Source organism: Pan troglodytes, chromosome 7 (assembly GCF_028858775.2).
Source record: "Pan troglodytes isolate AG18354 chromosome 7, NHGRI_mPanTro3-v2.0_pri, whole genome shotgun sequence".
In the NCBI taxonomy this organism is placed as follows: domain Eukaryota; kingdom Metazoa; phylum Chordata; class Mammalia; order Primates; family Hominidae; genus Pan; species Pan troglodytes.
In genome coordinates, this window is record NC_072405.2 from 67,893,947 (window position 1) to 67,909,157 (window position 15,211).

Consider the following 15,211-nt stretch of genomic DNA (forward strand, 5'->3'; position numbering starts at 1 on the left):
AGCGTTGTCTTTTTTGTTCTCGTTCTTTTTAATATTATCACAATAGATACTGCTTCACTGATCAAATCTCCTTCTTCCTTAAATTTTCTTGTCACTGGCTTCCAACATGCAACAGCTTTCTGTTTGTCCACCACCTCTCTGGACAGATCTCTTCTTGTTTGCTTTCATGGCTTTTTTTTCTGTTTCCATTTCCGAATTCTGGCCATTCTTATAAGGTTTAGGCCTCCATTCCCTTCTAGCTTCCTTCCTTGACTTAATAATTGGATATCCTCTTACAGTTCAACCATGGTTTTCAGTGGCCCAAACTTTGGCACAAACTCCAATCTCATGTCTTTGAATGATCTTTAAAGAATTTCTCAACGCTTCAAAAAGGATACCTGAAACCACAGAACTCTTCCTTCACAAATCTCTTTCAGAACTGCTCCATTTGTTAACACCACCACATTTTTCCTAGTTTTCTAGGCATAAAACTTTAGATCCATCTTTTATTGCATCGCTTTCTTCAATCTATCATTGAGTCAAAAGGATAATTCTTTGAAATTTCTTTTGACTGCATCCTTTCCAATCCTATTGTCATTCCCATAGTAACACTGCCTGCTAAATATCTATCTGAGAGAAGCTATGTGTGTGTGTGTGTGTGTGTGTGTGTATGTGTGTGTAATCATTGGCATATAATAGCAATAGCCTAACTTTTATTGAGCAGGTACTATATTTCAGGGACTATTCCATGTTATTTTATAAGTGTTAACAATTTAATTCTCATAAGAACCAAAGAAGGATATATTATTGTTATTTATATTTTTGAGGAAACAGAAACACTGAGATGGGAAATAATTTGCCCAAACTCACATCCAGCAAATGAAAAATCTGGGACTTGACCCAGGCAGTATAGTTTCAGAGTCTGAACTCTTAAACTTTTTGCCACATTGCCTCTCCTTCTGCTGCTTGATCACTAGATCATGCCATGCTATCACCTCTGTCTCCTGATTACATCAAATGTAAACCTAGCAGTCTCCTTTTCTTGACCTGCCAGGATCCATCCCCATCAACCCATCCAACCCTATTTGTCATTGCAGCCTACTATATATAGCATCCTAAACTGATTGTTTCATTTTTCTCAGTTCCCCAAATTCCATTTCTTTCTTAAGCTACAATGTACTTGTTTTCTCCTGGAATAATACTTTCTTGTTCTAGTGTCTTGGCAAATATTTTCCATTCTGCTTGGCTTCAGAAATCATGTCTCCAAGGCTGCCACTGAGGAGCCTGTCCCTTTGCCTATCCATCCTCAGAATGGAGGGCATTCAAAGGGAGAGGGGTCACATAAGCAGAGATGAGGAAGGGCACTCCACTTTGCTGGCTGTCCCTAGCATGCTTTAAACCAAAGCTCAGGTATAAGAATCTACTGCATGAATCAATTATTGATACTCATCATAAAAAATAGAAGTTTTGAGCAAAAGTGGTCAAAGATGTTCCTTTTGAAATTCAGGAAAAGGTAGTGTGTTGTATTTAAATAATTGATGAAGTCTTTACAAATCATAAGGGAACCAGAACAAAAGCCTGGTTTTCTGATCCCTAAACCACTGTATCAGTGTTGCTCCAGAGCTTCTCTGGAAGTGCAGTTACAGCCAAACTGGGTGCTTCATTCTCCCTCCTCATGTTAATTTATTCATTGTCTTCATTGTGCTTCATTGCCAAGTTTCATTTGAACAAAGAAATCTGTCGCTGAAACCATTTTGAAATGCAATGAGTTATACTAGGGGTCAGTAAATCATGGCCTGTGGAGCAAATCTGACCCTACCCTTAATTTGTGTATGGCCTGTGAGCTTAGAATGGTTTTCACATTTTTGAATGGTTAAAATAAATCAAGAGGAGAAGAGTATTTCATTACATGTGACAGTTATGTAAAATTTGAATTTCAATGTCCAAAAATAAAGCCTTATTGGAATACATGACACTCATTCCCTTATGTATTGTCGTGGCTGCTTTTAATGGCAGAGTTGAAGAGTTGCAACAAAGACCACATGGCCCAAAGAGCCTAAAATGTTTTTTAAGTGGCCCTTTGCAGAACAAGTTGCCCCCATTTGTGTTAATCCACATTAAGAGACTTGTCTTACTGAGCCCTTCTTTCTCTGAACATGCTAAATTTGTATCACAGAATTTCACTGTCTTGTGAGTCTGTGTGAACAACCATTTTAGAGATTTTAATAATTCCTTCATGTATTTTACTTTTGCTTTTTCTATCAGACTTCAAAACTCTATGGGGCAAGGATGAGACCTTATCCAACCAAGTTATCCTACATGTCACTTACACCAAGAGTTCTTAACATGTGTTGATTGAAAGGACAGGGAAACTTTTGAGTGCACAGCAAATATTCATTGAAGTTAGTAAAGTCAAATATGCTATATTAGGTTCCAGCAGAATCATGAATATTGTACTAGTTTGCTAGGGCTCCCATAACAAAATACCAAGGACTGAATGTGTTAAGCAACAGAAATTTATTTTCCCACAGTTCAGGAGGCTAGAAGTCCAAGATTAAGGTGGCAGCAGGGTTGGTTTCTCCTAAGGCCTGTCTCCTTGGCTTGCAGATGGCTGCCTTCCTGTGTGTGATCACATAGCCCTTTTTTTTGTGCACATGTATGTCTCTGGTGTTTCTTTCTCTTTTTATAAGGACACCAGTACTACCGGAATAGAGCTCCATCCCATGACCTCATTTAACCCTAGTTACCTCTTTCAAGCTTCTGTCTCCAAATACAGTCACATTGGGGGTTAAGGTGTCAACATATGAATTTTGGGGGATACAATTCAGTCATAACAGACATCAGGGGATGATCTTTTGGAATGCTTCCTAATCAGAGTATGATATACTGGAGTAGAAATAAAGAGGTACGTAAGCATAATGCGATGGTCTCATTGTCATATTCAGCAATAGCAGTCTAATGTTTAATACTTGACTCTCTCTCTCGTATTATTACTGACTCTAACCATGTTGTCTTAGGTGGCTGACAGCATCTCTTTTTCTCATTTTTCATCTCCAGAATACAAAGGTTTTATGTCTCCCTAGACAAATTACATAAAGGAAAAAGTACATTGGACACTTTGAAGGAAAAAAAGGCTGTGTAAAGTATAAGGGCATTGTCAATACTTTCTAATGTAATTAGAACATTCTTCTGTGACCTCAGGTAGAGATTGGAAGAAGAGAATATGGAAGCAAAAATAATCAAGCAGGTATACTGTCATTGCCAAGTGGTTTCTCTCCGTTGTCAAAGCCTCATTCTGATAGAACAATGATCAATGATTTGAGACTGTTAACAATTACCACTGAACACATTGAGGACTGGTCTCCTGGTGTATCAGACCCAGGAGATGCTTCTTCTAAATAGAAATGTCCTAAGTACGGAGAAAACTTGGTGTCTGACTTTGTCATGGAAAATTTGGAAATTATATAATTTTATAAAGGATAATTACTTAAGCTTGTGAGGTAGGGAAAAAAATAGAATAATTTTTAAACTTAAAAGTGAAAAAATTGGCCTAACCTAAAGAACATATGGAAGAACACATTTCTGAACTGCATACTGCTAAAAAAAAAACCCTTCTTCAGTCTCAGTTTTTCTCCCCACCACTGTTATGCCAATTTCAGTTCCAAATATGTAAATCTTGCCACGACCATAGCTGCGAGTGTGGTTGTTCAACCAAAATCACACCAAAGAGTTCTTATTGCCAACTTTGACTTCCTCTGGTTCTAGATCTCTCCTTTTAAGTCATTCATAGACACTGGTTACATGAAGTGGTGGCAGTGAAGGTGGAGATGAAAGTAGGTGTGTGTGTGCCAACACGTGTATGTGCACACGTGTTTGGGAGTGTATATATGTGTGTGTACACATGTGTATTAGAGAGAATGTGTGTGTATGTGTGTGTGTGGTATTGGTATTGGTAAAGGGACATATTCCATTTGACAGAAAACATGAAAAAGGTTAAAGCTTCTGAAAGCGTCCAATGAGTATTTGATTAAATACTTAGAGGACACTCAGCTGATTTAAGGAAGTTGTGTGCTAAAATGGGAAAAGCATGATCTTGGGAGACAGTGAGCAGATCTGGATTTCAGCCCCCCTTCTGCCCTGTTCCAGCATGATGACCTTGAGGAAACCGGATAACTTCTCTAGTTACCTAATCTGTACACGTAGGATAATTGTTTCACCACAAAGGTGTATTTCTAAAAAGTTTTTATTTGGAAAAAATTTTGGATGCATAAGAAGTTGTGAAAATAGCTCAAAAATGGGGAAAATAGTTCAAAAACAATGCAAGAATAGTTATATCAGTAGTGCATTTTGGGGGTGAATAGTTCCATACAATTTTACCTCATGCATAGTTTTTCTAAGCACCGTCTACTTGGAAAACAAAACTGTCCTGTCAAGACTTAGAAACCCCTGAGGATGGTTTTGAATGAGAATAACTGTAACAGCCAGTATACTCACATACCTTTCTTTAAACGGATGCTTTTGTGGTTTTCCCACATATAGGAATCTTAACTATGATAATTAGATGAGGTCTTTCTCATTATAAGACATTTTATCATAACACTAAGGATGTGTTTGAAATCAGGTATTTTTGAAAATGACAAAAGGATTTGTTAAAACTTGCTGAGCCCATTCTCCATAAAGAGGGTAGTATTCAATGTGTTGTACTAGAACAAACGCTAAAGGTTAGAGATAGGTTCTGATATAACTAGAAAATTCGTACCAACCCTAAATCTTTGCTCAACCAACCTGCATCCTCTTTTGGGTGTTTGGTGTGATCAGATCTTTTGAGTGGGCCATCTTCTTAACTTCAGGGCTAGTATTTTCTATTGCACAGTTCTTAGTCATTGGTAACCAAAGAGATCCTGCTTGCATTAGAAGTTCTTTCTCTCCTGAGTTCATTTGTTCTTTCATACATATTTGCTGGGTACATACTCTGTGATGAGCACTGAGTCAGGTGCCCTCCATAGAAAGGTGTGTTCCTGCTCTCATGGAAGAACAAACCTGGTAGGAATGAGAGAAGCAGAGAAGCAATTAATTACAATACAAAGTCCTATGGAATCCCCAGGAAGGGTATCCAGCCTGAAGCTGTGAAGAATCAGGAAAGGGTTCCTCAATAGGGCAACATGTAGGCCATGTCCTGTGAACCCCAAAGAAGTTATCCAGGCCAAGAAGAAGGGGGAAGGGCGTCACAGGAATAGAAGGGAAACTGAGGCACAAACAAAAGAATACACACAGAATGGCAACAACACCTTTGCAACACCATTCACACAAAGCTCTCTCAGTCCAGTGGGACCTGGTCTTTCATCATCTCATCACTAATCTTGTGAGGTTCACCCCATAGATGGTAGGGCCTTTGATTCTAGAATGCTCCTGCTCTTGCTCTGATTATGTAACTTTTACCCTTGCTTTCCTTCTGGTTTGCTTTGATTCCTTTTTACTTGAAGGGAACCTCCAAAATGGAGCCTGTGTTTGTACAAACTGTATTCATTTCTGTTTTAGTAAATGAAGTTGTATATTCTTGTTTCTGCTTTTTTAAAACAGAAATTCAAACTCAGAAAACCAAAGTACTCCAAGCCAGTTTACTTTTTCATTTAATGAAGCAAAGCTATAAGAAGTAAGTCTTCTTATAGTAAAAGTACTAAAATATTCACACGGGATTTTCAAAATATAACACAGGAAGGAGTAGAATGCTTCAAAAAAGAATATATGTTTCAAGAAGAGCAAGAAAAGTGATGGACTGAAACAGCTCCTAGGACACAGATTCTGTAATGTCTGAAGGATATTAACTCTGACACCAGTCAACTACAATAAGTGACTAATTTTATTATAGCCTTTGAAAAGAACCCTATACCCCAAGTGATTACAAAACAGCTGTAAAGATTTCACTTGACCCCTCTCTAGTACAGAAGATTTTTCTTGTTTCTCATCTGTCAGGTTATGGCAATAGCTTTGACCATCTTTATGGCTGTCTTCCATAGAATACTCTTAATTCTGTCCTGAAGTTTCATCTCACAGTATTTTTAAAGCAACAACATGAATTAAGTGTTAAACTTTTATGTTGCCCTTAAATCACTAATTTCAAAAAGGCGTATTTATAAACTTCTACCTTAACAATTGTTCAATTTAACAACTCTCTTTGAGTGCCCACCATGTGGAAACAGAAATTCGGCATTTTATGATCATTAAGGGGCCAAATATTGGCCATCCCCTGAATTTATCAAAGCAAAGATCAGCTTGTTCTAGAGTGTTTTGCCTGCTAGATTCAGCCAGTGATTGCTTGGATTAAATGCTCAGGGTGTGCAATTTATCTTAATCTCCTACTAACAAAGCCGTCCCCATTGGGCTGGTAGGATTTCCCTTGTTAGTAGTGTCTTTTCTGAGCTTTCTCATTATTCTCCAGGATTTCCATTAAGAAACCACCTAAAAATTAGACATAACACCAGACATTCAATCCATGGGTAGCTACATAAGACAGAAATTTGAGCTGTCATTTATTGGTTTATTCAACCAAAATTTATTGAACACATACTAGGTGCATGAAACTAATGCAGCCATCTATATGATGCCAAATATATAATACATTCAATGTTTGCTTAAAACTTCAGCTTAATTCTGATTAAAAAATATATATAGATAAAATGTTTTTTTGAAATTATTTTGAGAGCTGGGTGTATCGCCTTAAAACATAATGTCTTTAGATGACTTGTTCACTAGCACGTTATGTATAAATATTAAAAATAAAGGTAAGAGTTGACAGTATACATGATTGACCAGAAAGGCAGTATGTGTCATCCAGACCTCAACGTCTACCCCACAGCCTTCCCCAGCCATCTAGAGTAATGGCCAGCATTGGCTGTCCACACCAATTAAATTAATCAAAGTGTCAGCTCGCTTCTACCCTTCACAATCTATGTGTAATGCCAAAAAAATTAAACCAACTGGTCAATAATTTTTCCCAAACTGATTCAAACTCAGTTATGTGCTTTATTGTCAAATGTTTTATTCTGAGATTAAAAGAAAAAACTACCAAACAAATCTGAAGCATTTTATTGTCAAATGTATTTAGTACTTTACATGGGAATAATTTCTATAGAGAGCAATGTATATAATTATGAGTGATGAATGGAAATATACAAGTGATTACGATCCATCTGTGGTTGATATTTTCGTAAAGTTGAATTCATTTAAATTAACTAATTAATTGAAAAAGGAATTGTAGTTGGCTGAGGAAAACTGCAACTACAGTCACATAGAGCAACAAGTTTCCAAGTATAAGATTAGAAGAGGAATAGGTTGTTTGTACTAGTTTTCATTCTTGTTACAATTGTTGTTATGAGAATGGATTCATGTTGTGCCATTTTCTGTTTCTTTGCCATTTTTTGTCACAAGAACAAGATATGAGAATCTCAATGGCTAGTGTTATCTATGAAAGGCAATAAACTATTCTGTTTTAACCTTTCATATGGTCTCGTTTTGACTGACTAGCTATTCTACCTCTTTCTCCTAAGTTACCAATGCTGTTAAAAGAAAAGAAGAGAAATCGTTGCCCAATCAAATGGGAGAACATTAAAAAGGTCAAAGCAGTAGACTTTGCTGCTGGCTTTCACAGCATGGATGAAACATTTTTTTAAAAAAAGAAAAAAACTTATTCTTGTGACAAAGATTGCAATAAGAATAGAAAATGTCAGATCAAGAATCTATTCATGGGACAATGATTGCAATGGGAATGAAAATAGTGCACGCTTTACCCTTTCTTTTTATAATCATAGTAAAGTAACTTCATGTGGTGCTGCTTGGGAGCTCAAGTTGAGAATTCTGAAACTAGAAGAAAAAATCAAAAGGAATAGTGCGGCATAATGTAAGAAGTATCAACATTTAAGTGACCACCCAAGGTATCGGCATGTCTCAATTACAGAATGTGGGTGGTTTTAACTTAAGGGCTGGTAAAATTGGTCTGCAGATTAACCACATATAGTTAAACAGGAATTGTATTTCAATACTTACATTGCTTTTGAAATATCAAACTGTGGACCTTTCTTTATTGTGTAAGCCATAAAACATGTTTCTAAATACCCATAAACTAGTAAGTCATTAACAAACACTGTAGACACTTAAACATTTTTTCCTGTGACTACAAATGACAAATCACTCACATGCTTCAAGTTCTTTCTAGAACAGAAGCCTAAATTGAGACTTCCAGTGTGCTCAAATAATAATTGTAAGATATAGAATTGAGCAGTAGAAGCCCTTCCCAAATTTAAAGTGAATTTGAATGAATTGCTTCAATATACATGACAGTTAAGATATTATTTCTAGAATAATAATATAATTAGGAAATCAAGTAATATCTCAAAACTATCATATAGGACTCCCACAATACATTTACTGAGAAACACAACCAAGTCACAAAAAGAGAACCTTTCTTTTGGCTTTCTAACTTGATAACTCATCTATTTAAATATTGGGTGTATGCCTAATATTTGCAACCAGAGCCATGGTCCTGGGCCCACACAATCCCATCCTGGCTCAGTGGTTTCTCGCCAAGGCACTGTAATGTTTCCAAAACCTCCCCTCCACCCCAAGGAATGACATAGATTTGTACTCGTATTTATGAATTTTCATTAGCCTTATACGTATAGGGGAAAAAAAATCAATAGCTGACTGACTTTTAGACATCCAAAGACAAGGAAAATTTTTGAAATTAAGATTTTCTTTTCTGATTCTAAATGAGTGTTCTGAACAGAGAGCAGCAGACATATCATCCGTAACTTGAGACCACTAAATTTACTTCTTGAGAATTTGGGGTTTCTCTTCCATTTGTGGGAAGATCCTTAAAACTCAGAGCTGAATCTTAGCTTTAAGCATAAACATTAGTTCCAAAATGGTTGTCCATATGCTATATTGGTATTTACGTTGCATGATATTATATAACAAAACTAGCAAACCCTGCAAGTTCTGGAACACACAGATTTGAAAAAAAAAAAAGCAGTAAAGTTCGGTTCAAACTCCTACATGTGTTATACTTTTGAGTTTGCCATCACAGTATGACTAAAGGAAAAAGTTATTTGACTGGAGTTTAGACAGCAGCTTTTTGAGGAAAGGGACCCTGTTTCATTCATTCCCAGCAGTAAAACCTGGTGGTACTCAATAAATATTTTCTGAATTGATGAATTAATGGCCATGTTAATAAGACACTTATGATCATTGAGGCTCCAAAGGCTGTAGCATGTCCCAAACTCAGATGCGGTGGGGGAACTCCAGGTGCAGCTTTTCATGGGGAACTCTCACGATGCTAGAAGTCAATGAAGCATATTTATTCATGCCTGTTTCAGGGTGGGCATTGCAAAAACCACATCAGGGAAATGTCAGTAGCTGCTGTTATTTCGAAGCTAGGAATTCATGGAGATTTCTAGGTATGGTTTGAACTTTAGGACTTTTTTGTTTCAATTATATATTGTTTAAAATCTATCTATCTATCTATCTATCTATCTATCTATCTATCCTCTATGTATCTATGTATCCATGTGTCTATCTATCTATGAATGACCCAAGATATTATTTGACCCAATGTAATTGTACATGTCTACAGGTTACAGGAATTTTAGGATTTTTGGAACGGCCTTTTCTACCTCCCTCAGGATGATTCCAGCATGCTACAGAAGAGCCTGAGAACTAAGGTCCCGAATCTGTTAAAATGTGAGTATCCTGGGGATGGTTGTCAGCCAACACCCTAGCACCCATAGCATCCTGACAACAATAAAAATGTTTTCTAATGACATGAAAGAGATTTTGATATGATCTGGAATTATTGCTTATGGCCTTGGTGTGAACTCACTTACCACGCCCTGTGCTGTAAATAGGCTTTAAGGGAGAGATAGAAGATACCCAAAGATGAGAGTCTGAGAATAAAGTGGGAATGTTGAGACAATCTTCCTATTCACTATGTTGGGAGAACACGGACACACTCCATATATCTTGTTAGAGTTATTAGGATTAATGAAAGTGACTTTCTTTCATAAAGCTTTACTGGGATCCAGTGCCAACACATTTTAAAAAATAGAGTTTTACTTTCTCTTTCCCTGGTTGGTGTTTTTGCCTTGACTAACTTCTACCTGAAGCACCTAAAGCACTCAGTATTAATAGCTCCTTGAAGAAAAACCAGAGAATTTGGTTACAGGATCTTCCTTTCTTCTCCAGCAGGTCTAGTCTCTACTGTCAACCACTGACCCAGAGGTGCTTAAAACCAGAATCCAATATGTGCTTTCGCTCATCATTTAAAATCTTTCTGCTCTACAAGGGAGAAACATTTTTCTCTCGTAGCCTTATTAACTGCAGAAAAGAGCATTTTTATTCTTAATTTATGTTCTGAAAGCATGTCAGCTTTTGTCTCTGTCATTTAGAAGCTATGATTCACAAACATGGGTGAGTTCATTAGCTGCCAAGGCTCAGGTGACTGTTGGGGTGGCCCTTGGTTTGACGTAAAAGCGCAAGTGCCCATAATATCCTGAGAGCCAGCAGAATGTTTTTAAGCTGCATAAAAGAGATTTTGATATGATCTGGAATTCTTTGGCTAACTGGAGGCCAAATTGCATTCAATGTCTTAAAAGCCAGTATAAATGATTACAGAACATCCATTTCTTTAGCAGATGGTCATTTGTTTTCACTTTCTGCTTAATTTAATGTAAATATTCAGATTGACCTTTGTTTTTCCACAGTCTTACAGATTGTTCTTGAAATATCATGTCAGAGAATCTGGCTTATAGGGTAGCTTTTTAGAACAGTAATTCTTGCTTTTAAAGGATCTCAATTTTATTACAAAAATGTAAGATCACCTTATATTGATTTAACTCTACATCAGTGATCACTGATGAAAAATGTAAAATTTATAAGAGTAAAGGCCACATTACATGTAATCATGGAAAAGAAGCAGTGATTGATGGCGGAAATGCACAATGATCTTCCTTTCATGGATATTGTTTTGCGAAATTTTGAACTAGAAATAAATTAATGGTTTGGCTTTATCTTTTCTGATTGAGGGAATATTCATTACAAACTCGTCAGAATAAAGAGGAAAAATGTTTTTCTACCTACCATGTACTTTCTTCAGTTCAGCTAAAGAATTGACCTAGTTATCCTTTTGGCTTAGCTGTAGCTGGGGAGGTAGTGCACTTTTTCTTTCAGAGAGTCTTGACTTGTTGGGAAATATAGATGTCCATTAATTGAGCTTGGTTCAAATGTAGAAACCCACTTGATAAGACCCATGATAGTTGACATACAACCTCTGCTTGTATATGGTCAGTAATATTGAATTATTTACTTTTCAAGGAAATCCATTTTATTTTTAATAACTCTTACTGTAGAATATTCTTCTTTTTAAAATCAAACTTAAAACTGCTTCTCTGTAACTTCCAACCTTTGCATTTGGTTCTGCTTTCTGGAACATCATTGAATAAACTGAATTTCACATGGAGACTATTCATATATGTGGCATGCTGATTTTTCAATTCAAATATTCCAAGCTTCTTCAGCTATTCCTCATATGTAATGGTTGAGGGATTTGTCTTTTTTGCTGCTCTTTTGATGTCTTCTAGATTGCCAATGTTTTTCCTATGGAATACTTGGCAGAACTGAAAATGCATCTAAATGTGATCTGAATAATAAAAAGTAGAATGGATCTCTCACCTCCTTTAATATACAAGCCATACTTCTTTTATCATGTTTTTGTTTTTTAATTATACTTTAAGTTCTGGGATACATGTGCAGAATGTGCAGGTTTGTAACATAGGTATACACATGCCATGGTGGTTTGCTGCACCGATCAACCCGTCATCTACATTAGATATTTCTCCCAGTACTATCCCTCCCCTAGCCCTCCACCCGCCGACAGGCCCTGGTGTGTGATATTCCCCTCCCTGTGTCCATGTGTTCTCATTGTTCAACTCCCACTTATGAGTGAGAACATGCGGTGTTTGGTTTTCTGTTACAGTGTTAGTTAGCTGAGAATGATGGTTTCCAGCTTCATCCATGTCCCTGCAAAGGACATGAACTCATCCTTTTTTATGGCTGCATAGTATTCCATGGTGTATGTGTGCCACATTTTCTTTATCCAGTCTATCATTGGTGGGCATTTGGGTTGGTTCCAAGTCTTTGCTATTGTGAACAGTGTTGCAATAAACATACGTGTGCACGTGTGTTTATAATAGGATTATTTATAATCGTTTGGGTATATACTCAGTAATGGGATTGCTGGGTCAAATGGTATTTCTGCTTCTAGATCCTTGAGGAATCACACACTGTTTTCCACAATGGTTGAACTAATTTACATTCCCACCAACAGTGTAGAAGCGTTCCTATTTCTCCACATCCTCTCCAGCATCTGTTGTTTCCTGACTTTTTAATGATTGCCATTTATTATAATGTAGCCTAGAATACCTTGTGCTTTTCAGCACTTACTAACTGAATTCATGATAATCTAAAATTCCAGGTGTTTTCCATGAAGAACTCTGACAAATGAACACCTCTCCCTTCTATTCTGGTGCAAGCACTTGAAGGGGAAATAATTAAAAACTGTTAATATTTTAATAAGGTGATAAAATCATCACAGTATTTTTGGAAATGAATTGACTTTAGAAGTCATCTAGTATGATCCTTAAATTTTACAGATGATAAATTTGAGAGTCCAGAGAAAATAAGCACATTGGCCAAAGAACATTTGACAGCGTGTGTTGAGGCAGGGCCAGGCCCTCAATCCTTCAATTCACTGAGAGCAGAAATACTGTTTAACAACTTCATAACTAAGACAGAAAAGGCACTGGCTACTGAGCACTGGTAAAGCAAACTGGCTGAACCCACTGGCTAATTTTAACAACTGTCATCTGCAAATTAATTTCAGGAAGCTATATCCAGCTAGAGATTTGAATTGTGAAAGGCCGCTTGACATTTCTTTAAGGTAAAAGTGTAGAATTATTTTATTGCCTTCCAAGTACTCAGCCCCTGGCTGTAGTAGGGTCTCAATGGGATTATGTTGCTCTATCATTTTCCTCCCAGTTTTACTTCTTTCAAGTGGTGAAAGGGCAGAATAGCAGAAAAAGATGCAGTAGAATTAGGAACAGGAAACCGCAGAAAAGAAACTGTTTATTTATCTTGCTCCCTGGCAGTTATTCCTCTTCTAACAGTGAGAGAGGAGTGAGGCTCGTTTCTGTCAGATAAGCAGCAAGAGGTGCTTTGATGATGGGTTAACATGAAGATTGAGTACAAACTCCCTGCAAATTTAGAATTTATTTCAAGGGAAAGACAATTTCAGGATTAGTGAGAAAAGTACAGAATTTTCCTCTAGGTTGTTATTAGTGGGAGGCCGAAAAGTGCCACACAACTGGTCACAAGCCTCTCTGCATAACCCTGTGGAATGGAAGCTGCTGAGATTCTGATTCTGTAGGCTTGGGGGAAGTTCCAGTGCTTTTAGAATTGCTCCTCAAGTTGCCATGATGCACAGTTAAGGTTCATCATCGCTGATATAATGGTTAAGAGCCTGGGCTGTGTATGTAGTTGATCTGCTGATTTGAATCTGAGCTGGTCCTTTATTAACTACATGTCTTTAGTTGTGCCCTCTAAGCTCAATTTTCTCATATGTAAAATGCCAATGATATTGGGAAGATATTATTATGATTCAGCTTCATAAGGTTGTTATGATGATCAAATAAACTTACAGGCAAAGTACTTGGTAAAGATATGCAGTAAACATCCGATGCCTACTGGTATCCTGAGTATTTCTTTAGAAGTTCCTCTAAAATGCAATCTTCATAAATATGATACTGTTCAGATATTATGACAAATACATATCACACTTGTATATACATAATACAATTTAAAAATTGGAATGTGAACAGCAAAATGTGAGAATTGGCTGGAAGGGGCTGGATTTTATGGGCTGGCAAACAAGATGTAGTGTATCACAGGACTAGAAAGGGCTGAAGTGTGTCCCTGCTGTTAAAGAATAGGATGAAAAACTATGTAAGATACTGGATTAAGGGAAAAGATAAAGAATTCCAGCTGGTTAATACACATTGAATGTCTTTGTATCCTATTATTTTATTTAATTCTCAGAACCAATTTATGAAGTCAATACTGATATTATTTGATTTCAAACTGAGAAGTCAGGGCTTGCAGTGGTTAAAAAACGTGTAAGATATATTGTTAGTAAGTGATGGAGACTCTCAAACATATGGACTGTATAGTAATTGCCATTTAGACCACAAAGTAATGATTGAAGGCCTTCTACCACCTAATGGCAGAATATCCAAATTGCAGGTTTTGTTTATTTGAGGTTTGAAGAAATTTCACATTTAAAATTTTAGCAGAACTCTAAGATTCTGCAGGGTGTGAATAGGACTTGACTCAATATTTGTCACCACACCAACAAATTTGACTAGGAGGTATCGTACCATATTTTAGAATATATAGCATTGTTTAGTGCTCAGAAAAACATGGGTTGGGACTTCATCACTTTTGGGATCTTGTGCAAACTTTGACCTCTGTGAGTGAGCTTTATGTCTTATTATGTAAAATAGGGACAAAGTTTTATACTTTTCAAGCTTCTTTATGCATAAGAAATAATACACATTGAAATAATTTGGCACAGTTCCTGGCACATAGAAGATGCTTAGTAAATGATAATGCACTTGCTTCAGGTGCACACTTAACTTACCTAAAAGCAACTATTGAGAGGGAAAGAGAGGAAGAAGGGGAGAAGAAATGGGGAAGGGAAGAGGGAGGAAGATGGAGAGGGAGAGATTTTCAACAGAGAAAGAAGCCTCTAGACCAAAAGCAGAGAGATAAAGTTAATAAATGGGCCGGGCACTCCTGGTGGCTCACCCCTGTGATCCCAGCACTTTGGGAGGTCGAGGCAGGTGGATCACTTGAGGTCAGGAGCTCGAGACCAGGCTGGCCAGCATGGTGAAACCCTGTTTCCAGCAGAAATACAAAAATTAGCCAGGCATGGTGGTGCATGTCTGTAGTCCCAGCTACTCAGGAGGTTGAGGCAGGAGAATCACTTGAACCTAGGAAATGGTGGTTGCAGTGAGCTGACATTGCACCACTGCACTCCAGTCTGGGCCATAGAGCAAGACTCTGTCTTAAAAAAAACAAAAACAACAAAACAACAACAACAACAAAAAAGTTAATAAATGCTTGCTTG

General features: G+C 37.1%; 1 long non-coding RNA gene across 3 annotated transcripts in view; it reads left to right on the forward strand.

The window, feature by feature from the left end:
• Positions 1–15,211, forward strand: part of LOC134810872 (uncharacterized) — a 62,276-nt gene that overhangs the window by 27,039 nt on the left and 20,026 nt on the right. For all 3 annotated transcript variants that reach the window (XR_010159575.1, XR_010159574.1, XR_010159577.1), the window contains exon 4: positions 9,608–9,714. This is a non-coding gene — a long non-coding RNA (uncharacterized LOC134810872). The remainder of the gene's footprint in view (positions 1–9,607; positions 9,715–15,211) is intronic.